The sequence below is a fragment of the Callospermophilus lateralis genome (genome assembly GCF_048772815.1).
Source record: "Callospermophilus lateralis isolate mCalLat2 chromosome 11 unlocalized genomic scaffold, mCalLat2.hap1 SUPER_11_unloc_2, whole genome shotgun sequence".
Lineage (NCBI taxonomy): Eukaryota > Metazoa > Chordata > Mammalia > Rodentia > Sciuridae > Callospermophilus > Callospermophilus lateralis.
The window spans coordinates 491,449-509,796 of record NW_027510154.1 but is presented as its reverse complement, the minus strand read 5'-3'; the positions used below and the strand labels follow the sequence as shown (position 1 = coordinate 509,796).

At 40.3% G+C, this 18,348-nt stretch overlaps 1 pseudogene; it reads left to right on the top strand.

Moving 5' to 3' along the window:
* Positions 1 to 18,348, top strand: part of LOC143388539 (uncharacterized) — a 200,403-nt pseudogene that overhangs the window by 155,830 nt on the left and 26,225 nt on the right.

Sequence of the window (18,348 nt, the reverse complement as noted above, 5' to 3'; positions counted from 1 at the left end):
GGAATCATCCAGTCTATGCACATAACAGGTCCCAGAATGCAGGAACCTCTGTTAAACTAGTTTATTTTGGGCAACTAAACTGCTTGCTTCACCTTTTAGGAGCTGCTTAGGAGCTGGCTTCCCCTCAATAAAGGGAAACAGATTTAAATGTTTTCCTTATCTTTGATGGATGGAGATAGCATGTTTTGTTTTAAGGATAATCAAATGGTGGTCTTTATGTCTCAGAGCCAGTCTCTCCTCTCTGAAGGAATCAGTCCCCAGCAGTCACCCTGGCATTAGTATGCCCAAACAAAAGCTGTCACAGTGGGCTGCCTGGTTGGTTCTCAGCCTTATGGGTGCTCAGGAATTGCCAGTGAAGTTGATAAAGACCCTGGTATCTGAATCTGCTTCCTCCTAGTTTTCTACAGATCTGGGGCAGGGCCAGTGGAGTAAACAGGGTATAACAGTAGGGTAAATGAGAATGATTAGTGGATAAACCAGTAGAAAATTATTGTGAGAATAATAAATGACTTTCCTATTTCTTTCTCCTATAATGCTGAGGATGTCTCAGGCCATACTTCAGAGAAATAAATGCCAAGATTAGATGGGAAGCAGGACGGTAAGTGCCCAGAGGATGGTCCTCCAGCTGCAGGGGCAGATGAGCTCTGTAGCCCAGAGTGGCCGCCTTAGGCATGTTTCTTATTTCCTTCCAACTCATGCTTCCTTAACTGCCAAAATATCTGCCCTATCAGACAGTTGTGATGAATAAATGGAATAATGTAGGCAAGGTATCTTCTCTACCACCCGCTGAACACCTAAATGGATCCCCTGCTTATCACTTAGTAGGGGTTCAGCAAGTGGGCATGGTATTTATTGGTCCAGAGAAGAAGCTCTGCCTCTGACCTGTCTCTGATGTGAGAATTATTGGTATATCCTTTTAAAATTAAGTTTATGTTCATCTTGTGTGCACAGAGATTGTGTTGCTCTTTCTATGAATTTATCATGGTTCCTTCAAAGCTGTTCCCCAGTCACCAGTCCATATGTTACCCAATTCGAGTCCCTGGGATTAATGGGATCATCCCAGTTGATGACCTTGGGAAGCTAAAGGCCATTCTCTGGCACCAACCTAGAGAAAGCCATGCCCTCTAATGACTTAGAGCAGAATTTCTCAACATTGGCATGGTTAACACTGTGGACCAGATAATCCTTTGTCATGGAGGCTGTCCTGTGCAGTGTTGCATGTTTACCAACATCACTGGCCTATACCCATTAGATACTCTTAGTTCCCTCCCCAAATTGTGATAGTTGAAAATGTCTTCAGATATTGTCAAATGTCCCCTTATTCTATGAGCGAAATCACATCTGGTTGAGAACCATTGATTTTAGCCATTCCTGTGCTTTAAAACAAAGTTCCCGGGTCTGGGGATGTGGCTCAAGTGGTAGTGTGCTCGCCTGGCATGCGTGCGGCCGGGGTTCAATTCTCAGCACCACGTACAAACAAAGATGTTGTGTCTGCCGATAACTAAAAAATAAATATTAAAAAATTCTCTCTCTCTCTCTCTCTCTCTCTCTCTCTCTCTCTCTCTCTCTCTCTCTCTCTCTCCCTCTCTCTTTAAAAAAAAGTTCCCAAGTCTCTTGCTTCATGAGAAAAATACCAGGAGGAACTTTGTAAATGTAAAAGCAAAGCAGAAGTAGCAAACAACATTTTCCCAGGCCATCTTTCAGTCTTGAAGCTATCAAAGGGAAGCCTCCTAATGTGAAAATTTTAAAGACCCCCAGAGATGATTCTGAAGTGCAACCACTTTGGGAATCAAGGGACTATCCTTGTCATGGTCTTTTTGCCAGTGACTCTGGGTGAACTTGCCCCTTGCAATTTCCTTCTAAAGGTGAGTTGGTATCTGCCTGTGTGGAGTTACAGGGTTAGTAATTGGGAAGGAAGTTTTAAGAAGGCATTTTAGATTTCTGTGGGTGAGTTAAGTCATATTGTAGGAAGACAGGATTGTAGTCCAAGAAAATAAAGGATGTTCATGTGTTTGGGTCAGTTTTATTTGTGTGTCATCCAAATAGGTCACTAAAAAAAGAAAAAAAAAAAAACTCTGTGCCAGTCACTTTGCCAATAACCTCTGTACATCAACTAACAACATTGTACCACTATACTCATTAAACAGAACAAAACTATGGCAGAGAGGGATTAAATAGCTTAATAGCTTTCCTGAGGTCACTGATGAGTGCTGCTGTTGGGATGTAGCCAGACTCTGGTTCCAGAGCCTGTCCTTTGAGTAGTTAGTTTCTGCCTCTTTTCCCAGCAAGAAAGAACAGTCACCCAGGGCTTCCACTGTTGCTGCAAAAATTAGGGCATTGTGATGTATTTCATAGAATTTATTGTGCATGATGATTCCTTATAGAGCAATCCTCATCTGTAATTAATGAATTGACAAATGAGTCCTTTTTAGGACATTGATTCTGTGTGGGTGTATCAAATATAAAATGACAAGTTTGTTGTCAAATAGTCCCTCCCTTCCTTGCTTCTCTAAGGTGGTAGGTAGTATGTTGAGTTAGGTGACTGATAACAAGGGTCTCTTTTCCCCATACCCCTTTTCCTTTATATTGGCACAAGTGCTTGGTTTCTGGATGAATACCTTGAGGGTAGGCCTGGAGATCTGAACCATCTTTGTTCCTCCTTTGATACATGGTTGTCCACTCTTCCCTCTTCCTTCACATCCACCCTCTAGATGTCCTCTAGAGGACATCTCTGTGTTTCAAAGCTCACTCATCTTTCTCCTTTTCTGTCTTTCTGATTGCGTTGATACAGATTACAGAAAACTCAGGCCCTCTGCTCCATTCTGGATAGTGCCAGACCTCAGAAGGACTAATGACAACCTTTCTGAGTCCATCTGGCTCCAAGAGAAGCTCATGTCTTTTTCTGCTCCAAAGTTGTCCCTGCCTCCTAGATCACATCTAGATGTGACCTTTGTTAACTGCACTCATTTGAGGCAGACACAAACCTTGGAAGTGACTCCTTCTATAATATAGAAGAGTTTATAGACTACCTCCAAAGGAGGGGAATATCAATGGATTTCAGAAAAAAATGTATTAATTGAAAGAGAAAAAAATCTAACTTTGGTTATCTCACATGATTCATTTGGTCTAGTTTAGTCATGTTCTTGCTTTTGGATCTGTGAGTATCTTAAATGGCAATATGAAATCATAGGCTATTATAACAATTGTGCCAGGGACTGTTGCATTTGTTTTGATTTTTGAGTCTGGAAGAATGTCCTAATTTGGGGATCCTGGATAGATTTAACTTGCAAAACCAAGAGAATGTTGAAGGTGCTGTCCTGGATCTACTTTGGTTTGTTCACAGAGGTGTTTGTACATTTAATCTCCATATGGTCTTGCTTTCTCTTTATTTTGACAGTGCACTATAACTGTTCCTTTTAAAAATACTTCTGGAAATTTTTCTGCCTGGGATTGGGGCCTGAAGCAAAGACCTGGTTGCAAGTAGCTGATTAGTTGATGCTGATTCCAGGAAGGATTCACAGAAAACCCAATCGGGGAGTGGGGAAAGTTAGACAGGGATGGATGAAAAGCCAATTAAGGTGTGAGGCATTATCATGATCTTTTCTGTAGGCAGAGGGGCTGGATTCTGTCTCTGAGAAGTATATACAGGCCACTGCAGTGAGTGCTGAGATGGAACTGTGTTAAAGAACACAGGGATGTGTCTTCTAAGACTTGGAAGGAAATCTGAGCTGGCAGAAGATGTGGCACCAAAAGCACCATCTACACCTTATTGCCCCTGCAGTATTTTAGGTGATTCCAAGTGCTTTAAAACATTTTTCCCTACATGTCTTTATTCTATAATATCTCTGTATTAATTCAACACTATAGCAAGTTACAGTTAGATTCCTTAATTTTTTCCATTCCTGAGATGGGAAGTATGCTAGTGGCAATATGATAGTAAACCCCAGCATTTGCCTTTCCAGATGATATGATCAGTGATATTCTTAATAGCCTCTTTACCAGAAGATTTTCATCTTTTAGTATTTTGTGAATTCAGTGATAGATTTCAATGAAACTTCTTTAAGTTACAGAATTTACCGGAACTTGCCCCCTCCAGGTGAAAGTTCTAGGTTTAATCATTTATGTGCTTTTCCCAAATTGCAACCTTTTGGGGCTCCAAGGTATTGATAATTTTTCAAATAATTTTAAATCATTGTTCTGTTTAGAAAACTAGTTTCCCAACTCAATGGATGAATAACATTTTCTTCTAAAATGCTCCCTTTCCGTGTTATCTATTTTTTTCTTCTCTTATGCTAGAAAATGTCAGCCCTTCAAAATAGTAGAGCTTGTAGGTCACAGAGATGTTTCATAAATGAGTAAGATCCAGCCAAAAGCATAGTGCACTTTTTTCCCATCTGACAAACTTGTAGTGATATATGAAAAGAAACCTAGAGTTTTCAGATCCCTCATTGGGAGACTCATATTTTCTACCCTAACTTGCCAATGGGTAACTAATACCTACTGTTAAGTTTTTAGATTTTGGTTATGTAAATAAATCTGTCCCTCAAGCCTGTTGATTTAAAATTTAAAAAAAAAAATCTTTAATGAGCAGGAATTCCCATTGATACATCTGCACTGGAATTTTAAAGTCTCAAAACCTTGGTGTTTAAGTGAAATTTGTTAATTTCAACCTGAGAAAACCAGGGTCTGGAGATGTTTTCCTATGTTTCTCTAAGTTGATGACAAGTATAGATCTAGATCCTTGGACTCCTAAGTCCTACCCCAGCTTAGCGACTCCAGAAGCATTTCTGTTTGGGTTTGAAAATTTGTGCATAAAACTGTATTCAAAAGTTGTTTGTGTTTGTTTGGATAGACAAAACACCAATGTTTCTATATTAGTCAGGGTTCTCTAAAGGAACAGAATCCACAGGAAGTATAATTATAAAATGGGGACTTATTAGGTTGACTTCTCTGACCAGAAGATGAATAGTCTACAATGGCTGTCTGCAAGCTGGAGAGGTGGAAGAACCAGTAGCTGCACAGTCCAAGAGGCTGAAGTTCCAGAACAAGAGAGATCAACAGTGCTATTCTAGTCTGAGGCCAAAAGCTTCTAGAGAATCCACTTTGGAAGAGTAGAGAAGTGCAAGTCCAATATCTTCAGACAATCACAGCAGCAATGAAGAGCCCATTCAAGAGGAATGGAGCATGCATCTGCTGTTGCTTCCTTGTTCTTTCAACTTTATTCCATCTAAGGCATCATCCTATTAGATGCTGCTGCCCATGCTTAGGGAAGGTCTCATTTCAGTTGGCTATCCCACATGTCCTAGACACACCCTCACTGACACACCCACCAGCCTCTTAATCCTTGGCATCTCAATCCAATCAGATTGACAATTCAAATTAACCATTACAGTCTCCAAGACACAGTTTGCCTATGTTGCAAGCTTCAGATTTGGATTCAAGTTATTGGTTATGTTTATAACCTGGACAGGTCATGAATTTTTTTGAGACCTTCCCCAGTTCTCTGTTCCTATTACCCCTCTTGCAGCCCTCATAACTTGTCAGATTAGGAAGAAAGAGCATCCTCCACTTGGCAGCATAGATGAAAATCACAGGAGAATGCCATGAAAGTTCTCCATAAGCCACAAATTCTTACTCACAGATCACAGGGTGTTGGCCTCAAGGAATTTTTCCCCTATAAGACTTGGCCTCAAAAAGGGCTGTCTGTGGTGGGTTTATCAGAAGTCCCAGTGATGAAAGAAGGATTAAATTTGAATATTACCTTTGGTATTTGCTCGATATCATTTACTGGCATATTCACACCAATCCTGAGAGGGAAAACACTGTTGTTGTTGTTTTTGTTTTTGTTTTTTTAATCATTCCTATTTTCATTATAAGGTAACTAGGTCTTTTTTAAAAAATATTTTTTTAATTATAGATGGACACAATATCTTTATTTGTTTATTTTTATGTGGTCCTGGGGATCAAACCCAGGGTCTTATGCATGCAAGGTGAGTGCTCTACCACTAAGCTACAGCCCCAGCCAGGAAACCTGGTCTTGGGAATGGAGACATGAACAATTGAGATTGGGTGAATGCTTGCTGCACTTGGCCTTCCTACCCACAAGTTCTATATCTACTAACCTATGAATTGAAAATATTTGGTAAAGAAAGTGTACTGAACATGTACAGATGTTTTTCTTGTCATTATTTCCTAAACAATACAGTAAACAACTGTTTACATAGCATTTACATCATATTAGCTATTATAAATAATCTAGAGATAATATAAAGTATACAGTAAGATGTACATAGATTCCATGCAAACCTATACTATTTTACTTAAAGGACTTGAGCATGCACAGATGATGGGCTGCTGCAACTCACTGTAGATACTGGGGAACAACTGCATATTACCCAGAAACAGTATGACAATCCACAAAACCACACCGTACACACTTGAGCCCCTCGCTCAATTTCATAGGTGCTCACAGAACCTGATTATTTTACATCTTCAGGTTTGAGACTTAATAAAGACCACCATTTTTCTGTCATGTGAGAACATAAATAAATGGAAATGTTAAAAAGAGATGTAGCTAAAGAAGGCATTCTAGAAACTTTTATCAAAAAATACAGCATTTAGGCCACATGTGATAGCACATGGCTGTATTTCCAACCCCTCAGGAGATTGAGGCAAGAGGATTGCAGATTCGGGGACAGCCTTGGCAACTTAAAATGATTTTTAAAAAAATGTAAAAAGGACTGGGGAAGTAGTTCAGTGATAGAGCTGGGTTCAATCTCCAGTACTGGGGTGAAGGTGAGGAAGAAAAAAAAATTCAGCATTCAGAAAAATAGAAGGGAAAAAGTTTATCTTTTCACCATTCTTACTTTAAAGTTTATTTCCTTCCTCCAATTTCCTCTCAGATTTACATTTATTTGTACATATTTATAATCTGTAGATATCATTTTAATCCTGTTTTTTCACTTTTTATTTTTATTTTTAGGCAGTTTTTTTTTTGTGATCTATTGAAAACAATTTAAATGTTACCCAATTGTCAACTGAATTGATATATCACAGTAACTTAAACACTCTTTTTGTGGCACATTGATAATTCCCATCTTTAAGTATAAATAATGCTGCTGTGAACATTCTTCTGCAAAAGAAGCTTTTCCTTTAGGGATAGATTCCCAGAAGTGGATCAAAGCAAATGAACAATTTAAGCCAATTACTTAAAATGCTGGAATCAACTAAGTTGAAACACTGGAGAATAGTTTACTAAGGTAATGCTAGAATATTTTTGTAGAGATAAAAAGGAATAATAGACTAAATTAACCAAGTCATGCCAAGAAGTCCTGTGTAAAGTGCTGAGCTCATTGTTTCCCATACAGCTGGTGCTGGTTCCTCCACCTAGCATGGCAGTCCCAGAAATCACAAGCGGGCTTCAGTTCTTGTATGTCTTTATTCCGTGGCCTATTGGGAAATGGCCTCTTTGTTTCCTCCTGACATCTGTCCATCCCCTTGTCTACTGCAACACGGAAGCCTCAGCACCAGGCTGTGTCTAAGCTGCTTTGACCCTTGTAGGAAAGAGTACCTGGAAACAAATGTTTGCCAAACTAGCGCATGGCTGATGCAGACTGGGGCCTCTTCATTGCTGTGGCAGATGGTGTTTTCTGAGGATGACCACAGCAATATCATCCCTCCCTCTCATATGCTCTTCTACATGTTTACCCTGTCACTCACTCATCAAAAGTGATATCTCATTCCTCCCCCACTTTGATCTCAGTAAGCCTATGACTCCCAGACAGCAGAATATTCTGGTAGGATGCTGTATGATTTCCAAGACCTTGCAACTTCTGCCTAATTTGGGGGGATTTCCTAACTAGCTCAAGAGGGAATCAGCCACCACGTGGTAAGCCCACCTTCCCCAAGGAATATTGGTTAAGCACTTGGGTTGGAAAGCTTGGCCAAACTCGGACTTCTCTCATCCTTGTTATGAGATGAATCATCTTGGTTTTCAGTCCTTACTATCATTCATCTTGGTCTCAAAGTCCATGGAATGGGACTGATCACCTCAGTTTGGGTCAGGTGCCTTGGTTCAAGGTCGGATGAGGTGGCTGTCAATCCTACCCTTGGGAGTAGAGCCTGAAAGAAGAATGGAGAGGAGGAAGCAGGGCATGTCAGGCCCTGCAGTTGTTCACAAAATATATTTTTGCCTGAGTTAGCTTTAAAAAATACTAATCTAATCATCATCATTTTCAAAGTTGTCTGGAGCTCTGGTTTTTGTAAGAAAGCTAAAGCAGCTCAGCTAAGCACATGAGGCTTCTCAGGGATGGCCCACTCCCACCTTTCTACTCAGCTTTCCAGCAGGGACTCTTCATGAAACCTGTCCTCCAGCTTTACTAGGGAATTTGTGGTTTCTTAGCAGTGGGTAATGATCTTACCCACTTCTGAGACTTAAATGCAGTCTTTGTGCTGATGACTCCCAATTTATGTCCTCCACTTAAACTTATCTCTGAATCTAAGTGCCCATCTCCAATTGTCTTTTCAACACTTCCACTTGGATGTTATTTTATCAGCTTTTTCGTTGCTTGTGACCAAAAATACCTGACAAGAACAATTAGAAGAGAAGAAGTTTATTTGGGGGCTTATAGTTTCAGAGGTCTTAGTGCATAGAGGGCTGGCTTCTTTCCTCTGGGCCTGAGGTGGGGCAGAATATAATGGTGGAAAAGTGTGGAGGAAAACAGCCTGGCACCAGGAAGCAGAGAGAGACAGAGACTCCATTCTCCAGGGACAAAATATAAACCCCTAAGGCACTCCCTCAGTGACCTACCTCCTTCAGCCACACCTGACCTGCCTTCAGTTATCACTCAGTTATTCCCTATCAGGGAATTAATTCACTGATTAGGTGAAGGCCCCTCAAAACCCAATCATTTCACTTCTAAACTTCCTTGCCTTGTCTAACACATGAGTTTTTCAGAAACATCTCCCATCTAAACCATAACAGATGTCTAACAGACATCTCAAACCTAGCATGTCCAAAACTGAACTCCTGATCTTTCCCCTTCAATACATGCTTTTCCCACATTCTTCCTACCTCAGGAAATGGCAGCTCCATCTTTCCCTTTTCTTAGGTCCCAAGGCTTACATCATCTGGACTCTTTTTTTGTTGAATATCATGCATTAATAAAATGGAATATATCCCTGAACAAACCAAGACTCAGAATCAGACCATCACCAAAAACCTCACTCCTTCAGTGTGATTATACTGACCTAAGACATCCTTTGTCATGCTCTCAGCTGACCTGAATACTTTAACAGTTTCTTCTCTTCATTTCTGCTGTTGCCAAGCATCAGTGATCTGGTTAAAATATGCCACACAGAGTCATTTCCAAGTTCTAGTCCCCTGTGGCTTTTCATCATTGTAAATGCCTTCATCCTTGTAACGGCTCCAAGACCTTATAGGATCCTCACTGTTTGAATTCACCTCCATCATTTTCCCTCTTTCTCATTCCCTTTGTGGTTGCCTTGATGTATCTCCCTCATGTCAGGCAGACCTTCTGCCTCAGAGTCTTGCTCTTCTCTCTGCCTGGAGGGTTCTTCCACCAGATATCTTCATGGCCTGCTCACTAGAATGGTGCTTGGCACAAAGTAATTAGACAGTATAAATGTGCTGAACTAAGGAATCTGATATGCCTTTGAATCTGCTTTTTATCCCTCTTTACTAAGTCAGCTCCTTTGGATTGACTTTTGACTTCATTCAAAGTCAACTCAGAGCTCCTCTGGAAAGATTTCTGTGTGATTTAAAAGCTTCCTCTCCCTACTTCTTAAGGAAAAGACCTAGTATGTTAGAGGCCCTAGTTTCTATCCCTGGAGGTGTGGAGGGTGGGGAATGGGATTTCTATTTGTTCAGTTCAGCTTGTGAATTATTATAGATAAAAGCAAATGGACACTTGTTGAGAAAGGAGAGATCTTTAGTTGTTGGATGCTGAAGATACGGATGGTCTAACTATGAACAGGGGGATGGACCTCTTGCCTGGAGAGCTCTGTTCTGAGGGACCATACCCAATCCAGTTCAACCTCACCCTAGCTGCAACCCATTCACAAAACAGCCGGTGGATGAAGTTGAAGAGGGGGAGATGGGAACATGAACAGAGAAAGGAAATGAGACCTGGAGCCCAGGAGAGTCAAGAAAAGAGATGAAGATAGTATAAAAATATTAGAAGAAGAGAGGGAGCTGCTGAAGAAGAGAGGAGGCAGGAGGTGATAATGATGGAGTGAGGGGAGGGGCAGAATCTCAAGCAAAATGGTGCTTGTTGGGCATAGCTATCATAGAGAATGGGGGACTGTCTTACCACCATTCATTACTGACTTTCTCCTTCCTTTTATACTGCCTCCAAACCAATTTTGGTTTGTGGCTTTATTTGAAATGGCAGAACTCATGGAGAGAAAGAGCTATGAATAAATGAACATTCGCAACGGTGGAGTCCTAAGTGCTAAGCATGCTCATATCACTGTCTTTTATTTTTCATTATTTGTTTGACATTTGAACAATGCCGCAGATTACAAGTGCTTTGGAGACTATAATAAAACATGATCACCAAAATAATTGTGCTTTAAACTGTGACCTGAATTGGTTAATTGCCAGGGCTACACTGTGTTTTAGGCTTGTTGTAAATTAGAGTGATGGGAGAAGCTTCTGGTGCGTGGCTCTTTTGATCTGAGGGGAAGTTACTTAGAATTGGCATGCCAGGACTTAGGCCTCATGAGTAGGAGCTATAGACCTTCAAACCTGCAATTGACACGGGACCGAACTTTCAGTCTGACCTCAGTTTGGATGTGAATACCTGTCAGTAGGTTTTTGCCCTTATAATTTCAAAGGCAAAAAGTAATGATTCTAGATTATTCATAGATTTCCAATGTTATGCACAGTTAGCAATTCGTAGTTTTTAGCTGGAAAATAAAAGGTGAGTTTAACCCCCTTTAATCATTTCTTTGTAATGGCTTTGGCCATCTCTTTGGATTTCACTAGGTTTCTTTTGGACATTGTGTCTTAATACTGTTCCTTAAATTTGAACACACATTAGAATCAACTGGAAGGCCCTATCCTAGAGCTTCTGCTTCAGTAGGGCTGGGGAGGATTTACTCAGAATTTGTTTCTCTATCAAGTTCATAGGTGGTGTGGATGCTACTGATCTGTGGCTCACACTGTGATAACTGCTGGTCCCTTGGGAATTTTTTTAATTTATTTTAATTAGTTACATATGACAATAGAATACATTTTGACACATCATACATAAATGGAATATAACTTCTCATTCTTCTTGTTGTACATGATGTAGGATTACACTGTTTATGTAATCATATATGCACATAGCGTCATAAGGTCTGATTCATTCTGTTATCTTTCCTACCCCTATAACCCATCCTGTCCCTTGACTCCCCCTATCTAATGCAAAGGACCTCTATTCTTCCCTAGCCCCAAGTCCCCTTATTGTGAAATAGCATCCACATATCAGAGAAAACATTTGGCCTTTGTTTTTGGGGGGATTGGTTTATTTCCGTTAGCATGATATTCTCTAGCTCCACCCATTTAGTGGCAAATGCCATAATTTCGATCTTCTTTAAGGCTGATTAATATTCCATTGTGTTTATGTACCACATTTTCTTTATCCATTCATCTGTTGAAGAGCACCTAGATTGGTTCCACAGTTTAGCTATTGTAAATTGAGCTGCTATAAACATTGATGTGGTCCAGTGGGAATTTAAGATCAGTTTCAGTCTGGGTTCATCGGGGGACTATATTGATGTGCTTTCTGGTGACCTGGCTCCTCAGTGTCCTATTGTCTTGCCAACCTATCCAGGTGAAGGCCACATGTGCTAGGGGAGTAGGTATCCTTTTCCACCCTTTGCCATCCATCCTTAAGCTTGGAAGTAGCTCACACAGATGCAGAAGCAGCCATGTTTGATCCTGACCTAAATCTTTATTGGTTTGAGCATGTGATTTGAACATCCAGAGTCTTTCAGTGGTTGGATGATTGACTGGGAGTGGCCATTGGGAGGTCATTAGTTGATTTGGGTTCTATTTCTGAGTAGACTTCAAACTCCTTGGGTGACCTTGGGTAGGCCTCTTAGTCCTCAACATGCGATTTTGACTCCTTGTATTTATGAAACATACCTTTCTTCCTCCTCATTAATAAAATAGGAGAAAAACAAAAACCTAGGTCTGGTGAGTTGCCTCCAGGGGATTTGTGAGCTGATGTGCAGAACTCTGAGTGCCTGAGGAGAAAGCTGCTGTGTAAACACAATATATTATTAATAAGCCATAAAAATAGCATTACACACTCTGCTATTAATAGCTGCTTCGGGCTGTCAGAGTGGCTGGGTCCTAAGACACAGGCTCCAGCAGTGTTGAAGGAGGGGTTACTGTGGTTTTTGAATTTGTAACACATTTAAAAGAAATTGATAGTGAGTTCTTAAAACATTTTTGGGCATTTTCACAGGTGTCTCGGTGAAGAAAATAATGATTAAAGTTCTGTGAAACTCAAGTCTATTAAACCAGATCACACATTTTCTTTTGACTTTTGTTATATTTCAGAATCACTTTACAGTGTGGGCTACTCCATGTGCATTTGACTGAAGGGTTAAGAGTCTCTTTCTTCCTAACAGTTGATGCCCCTTAGAATCTACAGGGAGTAATTTACAGATCAGTTAGTGATTAATTAATCCATTGATGTTTATATCCACTCTACAGATACATTTGAGACATCCTGCTACATGCTACTATAGATATTAGGAAATAAAAATGTGTTTTTAAATGTCCATTTTAAAATTTTATTTTAAAATATTTTTTTGACCTAAGGAATTTATAGTGTAGCTTTGATTAAAAATAAGTAAGCAAGAAATTATGTATCGAGGCTCTTGCTGTATTTAAACTTGTCTTAAGCATATGTACTTGAGTAATGTAATGAAATTAAAATATACATATGCTTTAACTAATGTACATATATTAAGTAATTTAATAAAATAAAAACCCACTTTTTGTGCATGATCAAGCCATGCCTGCAGTGATCTCACAGAAGTAGATTTCCTGTGCATCACTGTTCCCTGTCCTGAATAACCCAAGGCTATTTGTTTCCTTTTTCCCCCAGGAGAATAGAGAAGAGGATATAGTGGACAAATTACCTAGAGAAGGTCTAGCTGTCCTATTTGTTTCTCAGGGAGAAAAAGCGAATCAGTAAACACATGTTCTGTGGGGCCTGGGGCCTGGAAAGGCCATGAGACCAGTCTTTCCCTCCTTGCCAGCTTGAGTGACCACTCTCTCCCTGCCTCTGTTCCAGGGAGTCATGGACTTTGCCTCATAGAATGAGCTCCCTGGTGACAGGGCTTCACTTGGGTCTGGGCCTTGCATTAGTATTAGATTAAAATTAAACTAGGCCAGTACACATTAGAATTGCCTGGAAGCTTTTATAAAAAATGCAGACGTCTAGGTTTACCCTAGAGTCTGATATATCGAACTGGGGTGTTAGTCAGGCAGAAAAAAAAAGTTCCCTGGAAGAGTGCAGTGGCTGGGAGGTGCTTAGTTTGTGATTGAATTTACCTAAAAAGGAGTCTTTTCCAGTCACCCAGGAGTTTTGTGAATCGAGGAAAAAAAAGCCACATTGCAAAACTGACCTCTTGCTCTTGCAAGACTTCTGTTTCTATTTTTCACTTGAATAAATCCTACTTTTTTTTCACTCTTGGAAAACCAAATGAAAATTTTGCAGGCTGCTGATGTAGCTCATTGGTACAGCACTAGCTTACACGTGCAAGGCCCTGGGTTCTTTTCCTAGTAACCCCCCAAAAAAGCAAACAAACAAACAAACCTTATGTTGCAGGCCTAATTGACTTCAATTTTTTTGTCTGTACTGGGACCCCTTCCAGTCCCTTTGCTCTCAGGTATAAATGGTTATTCCAAGCACTGAGTACAGCTGGCCATCTTCCAAGGAGGTGCTTGGTATTTGCTTAAAACTGATCCTGAAACTCGGGGAATCCCTGCCTTTGTTCCAGTCCCTAGTTACTAAAGGACCCTCCAGTAAGGGCCTGAGAGCACTTGGTCACCTGCCCCAGGTGCACCATCTCAACTGAGCTGGTCAGCCATGGCCATGTGTTTTTACTGCCCACATTCTCTTTTCTCCCTCTCGAGCATATGTTTTTCCGTGGGGGCTCATTACAAGAATGGATGGCACTGATGGTGACTCATCCATTTGCTCAAGTCTCCACCAAGATCCTAGCCCATTCATTACCTTTTCCTCTATCTATGTGTTCATTTTTTGTGTGTTTTTGCTCCAGCCTGCAATGATTCATTCTGTGTCTTTGAAAGGATAAAACCTACCACTAGAGGGTGGGTAAGAAGACTCCTAAGTGCATTCCATGCCGTGGGTTCACCTGCTTATATTCCTCACTTCTAAATTAGGGGGATTGTATCTATCCACGGGTTTATTAGGATTGTACATATGTTCCACTTCAAAATTAGGTGAACAGTTTGGGAATGTGCTGTTAGTCAAAAGAGGGAATCCAAGAAGAATAATGAAAAAACATTTTTTTAAAAGATATATTTTTAGTTGTCAATGGACCTTGATTTTCTAATTTATTTATCTATATGTGATGATGAGAATTGAACCCAGGGCCTCACACATGCTAGGCAAGTGCTCTATCACTGAGCCACAACCCCAGCCCTGAAAATTGGTTCTATTTGCTACCTGGTGGAAGAGGCTTCCAAATGATGGTAGCACCATGTTGAGATAGGAATGATCTAAAACTAATTGTAGTTGTCCTTGTATTCTTCCTCTCCATTTTGGTATTTTGACCCTTGTATTAGGATTAGCATTTCCTCTTGTTTACTTTCATTTTCTGTCTCCTGAGATTTATTGTATCTGGATTGCCAGATTCTGTCATGAACCCCATAGATTTTCTTATAGTCCTCTCCCCCTGACCTTCCCAGTTGTGTATCATCTACTCTTATCATTGGCTCCTGCCTCCTCCTGGGCTGGGTATTTTGCTTGACCTCATCCTTTCTTCTATTTTTTCTTCTCTCTTTCTTGTCATCCTCTCTGTCCTCTCCTTCCTGTCCTTCTTTCCTTCCTCTCTCTTACCATAGACACTCTGTCTTTTCTAATTATCAAATCATTTCTCCTTCTTTTGGCTGGGAAAATCCAAAGGTTTGTATTTTATTGAGTCATATCCAGAAGAGGCATCGGGAGCTGCCTGCCTTTGTCTCAGCTATAATCATCAACGGTTTACTTCATCATTTCATTTCATCTTCAGGTAGGACATATTATTCCTATCCAAAAGGTGAGAAAATACAAGCTAAAAAGAGTTTCAGTTCCTTGACCAAGAACCTGCAACAAGTTAAATGGCCGAGCTTGGGATGTCCCATGCCAGTCTCCACTCTGTTATTAAACTCTTCACCCTTTAGCCTGAGCAGGATTGAAGCAGCAAATTTGCCAGGCAAGGGAGATGGCTTCCATGACGCTTTTATGGCCGACCCTTCCATTGCCAGCATTCATGGAGTACTGCAAGGTGATGTAGGATGGTGAACCCCTTACCTGTGAGGTTGCCTTTGTTGATAAAATCCTGAACTGTGTTCTCCCAGAGTAACTTGGCTTCAATTCTGGGACTGGGGGGGTGCAGTGAATTATGGCAAAATTTACTTTTCAGATGGTGTGCTCATCGTGGTCAACTGTGCCAACTCTTCAGCAGTATGGAGTTCTCCCAGTTAAGACTCTTAATGTTTTGTTTTTTTCAGAGCCTGTGTCATCTTGGGGGTGATATTCCTTCTGTCATCCATATGTATAGTGGTCAAAGCCATCCATGACCTCTCAACTAGGCTGCTCCCAGAAGTGGTAAGGTTCTTCTTCTTCCTTAACAGTCTTTCCCAGTAGTACCAGCTCCTGTGCTGCCTCTCACCACAGATTTACTGGTGGGGGTTAGCAGGTTCAGAGAGAACGTACAACATTTTGGGGGGTCTGGAAGAACTCGTTTCGGGGACGCAAATGAGTTGGCAGAGCAAAGCACTGGGCAGGAGGAAGAAACTCCAAATATTTGAGCTGGTACTGGGTCTATGTTCTTCTCCTTAGGTCTTCTGATTAGTTTTAAAATAAGATGTCTTTGTTTTAATAAAGAAAAATTGAGTTATTTTGTGTAGCAGAGTGATCCAATCTGTATTGTTTATATCTGTTGTTCTGTATTCATTCAACGATTTCTGTAATAAGAATTATTTATTTTTTCCTTTGCACTTCAATTCAATGCATAAATCTATTCACATGAGTTTTTCTAGCACAGCTGATATTTGAATATAGAAACTGGAGGATACAATTTCATATTTAAATGTGTCTTGACTGCTTTGTTCTCTATGTGAGAGTCATTACCCAAACTCTTGACATTTTTTTTTCCTTTTCCCCTTTTGAATGCTAAGAAAAGAAATATTTTTAGAGTCTTGTTTCAGGCAATATTCATAGAAGGCAACTGATTTGGTTTCCAGAAGATGAAGATGCTGCCATTACAATAATTCTCTGTGTACAAGTTCAAAGCAGTTTGAATGCAAAATACAGCTCTTTCCTCAGGATGTGATTTGATTTGAACTTGGCCACATATATCATCTTATATGAGGCCCAGACAGACATTTATTTCACTTTTGGAAGAACATTCTAATCCTCTTGGGGTGATCTATTGCATTTGTGTGTGTGTGTGTGTGTGTGTGTGTGTGTGTGTGTGTGTGTACATGTGTGTTGATGGGGATGGTGTAAATGAAGCAGGAAAATTCTATTGGATACAGTAGAGACACTGACATGCCTGTGTTCAGTTATTGTCTTCCTCCTTCTCAGGCTGAGATAACAGCATCCCTTTTAACTATCATTACCACAGTTGGCCCAAGGCTTATTCTCTAATAACTCAGTGACAGGGAGGAAAGATGGATGCCAGGGTAGGAATGCACACTTAGGGTAGTCACTCTTTCTCAGAACAGAGCTGGCTCAAGCAGATATTAGTGTAATACTCCTATGCTCTTCACATCCTAATTAGTGAATTCTCTCACTCTGATCTTCTGGTTGCCCAGGGCCTTGGACTCTTTCATCTTTTTCCTCTATCAAGCTTGCTATCCCATTTTCCAGTCTTTCTGAATCTAAGTTATGAAGTCACTGAGGATAACTTTACATGTTGAATGACTGATAACATTTTTGCATTTTTCAGGGCAGGAAAATATGCTTCAACTTTAAGAAATGTTTATTAGTGGAAATTTTCAGCATTAACCAGTCAGCACATTCATTTACTTAGGCATTAAAAGTCAATTTCCAGCAGGGCTAACTTGATGTTGGATGGATGACTGTGTTCACAGCTCTTGTAGAGAGCCTCCTTGTGTTTTTCTTGGTAGGTGAACCACTTTTCACAGGGAACATTCTCTTATTATCCCATGTGTACAACTCTTCTTTTTGGGGGGCAGGTACTGGGGATTGAACTATGGGGTGCTCAACCAGTGAGCCACATTCCCAGCCCTATTTTGTATTTTGTTAGAGACAGAGTCTCACTGAATTGCTTAGCACCTTTCTATTGCTGAGGCTGGCTTTGAACTCGTGATCCTCCTGCCTCAGCTTCCTGTCCTACTGGGATTACAAGTATGTACCACGGTGCCAGACCCATGTGTGTACTCTTAAGCAAAGCTAACCAACTTAAATTCCATGTCATGGTAGAAATATCTACCGTGATGCCCTGCTCCAGGTAGAGTTCACAGGGGGTGAAGAGCTCCATGGTTGTGCCCAAAACGAATCCTTCCTTGGGGAACCCATACTTACTGCAGTGTTTTATACATTATGAAAATGTCTCATATATATATATGTATATATACACACATACATATATATGTATATATACATATATACATTTATATCCATATATATGTATATATATACATATATACATTTATATATACATATATATACATACATATATATGTGTGTATATATACACATATATATTATTTCATTTATATATTATATACATTTATATTTATTTATTTGATCCTTCAGCACTATAAACAGTTTAAAAAGGGGCTTTCAAACTGCACAAGCTCCCTCCTGCATAGCAGGAGACCTCCTATTTGAGTGGCACACAGGGACCAGATAAAATGCAGGTCATGGCCAAAGATTTTTCAATACCAGGTCTTCTGATTTCTTTGCTCTGTGCAAGAAGCTTCTGGATGTCAAGAGGCTATCAACAAGCCCCCAACCTCTGGCCTGCAGTAAATCAGAGTGAGCATTTATTCCATAATGCTTTATGTAAATTAAGATTTATACACTCAGATGCTGCAGAACCCAGTCCTCAAACAAGAACAGGAGA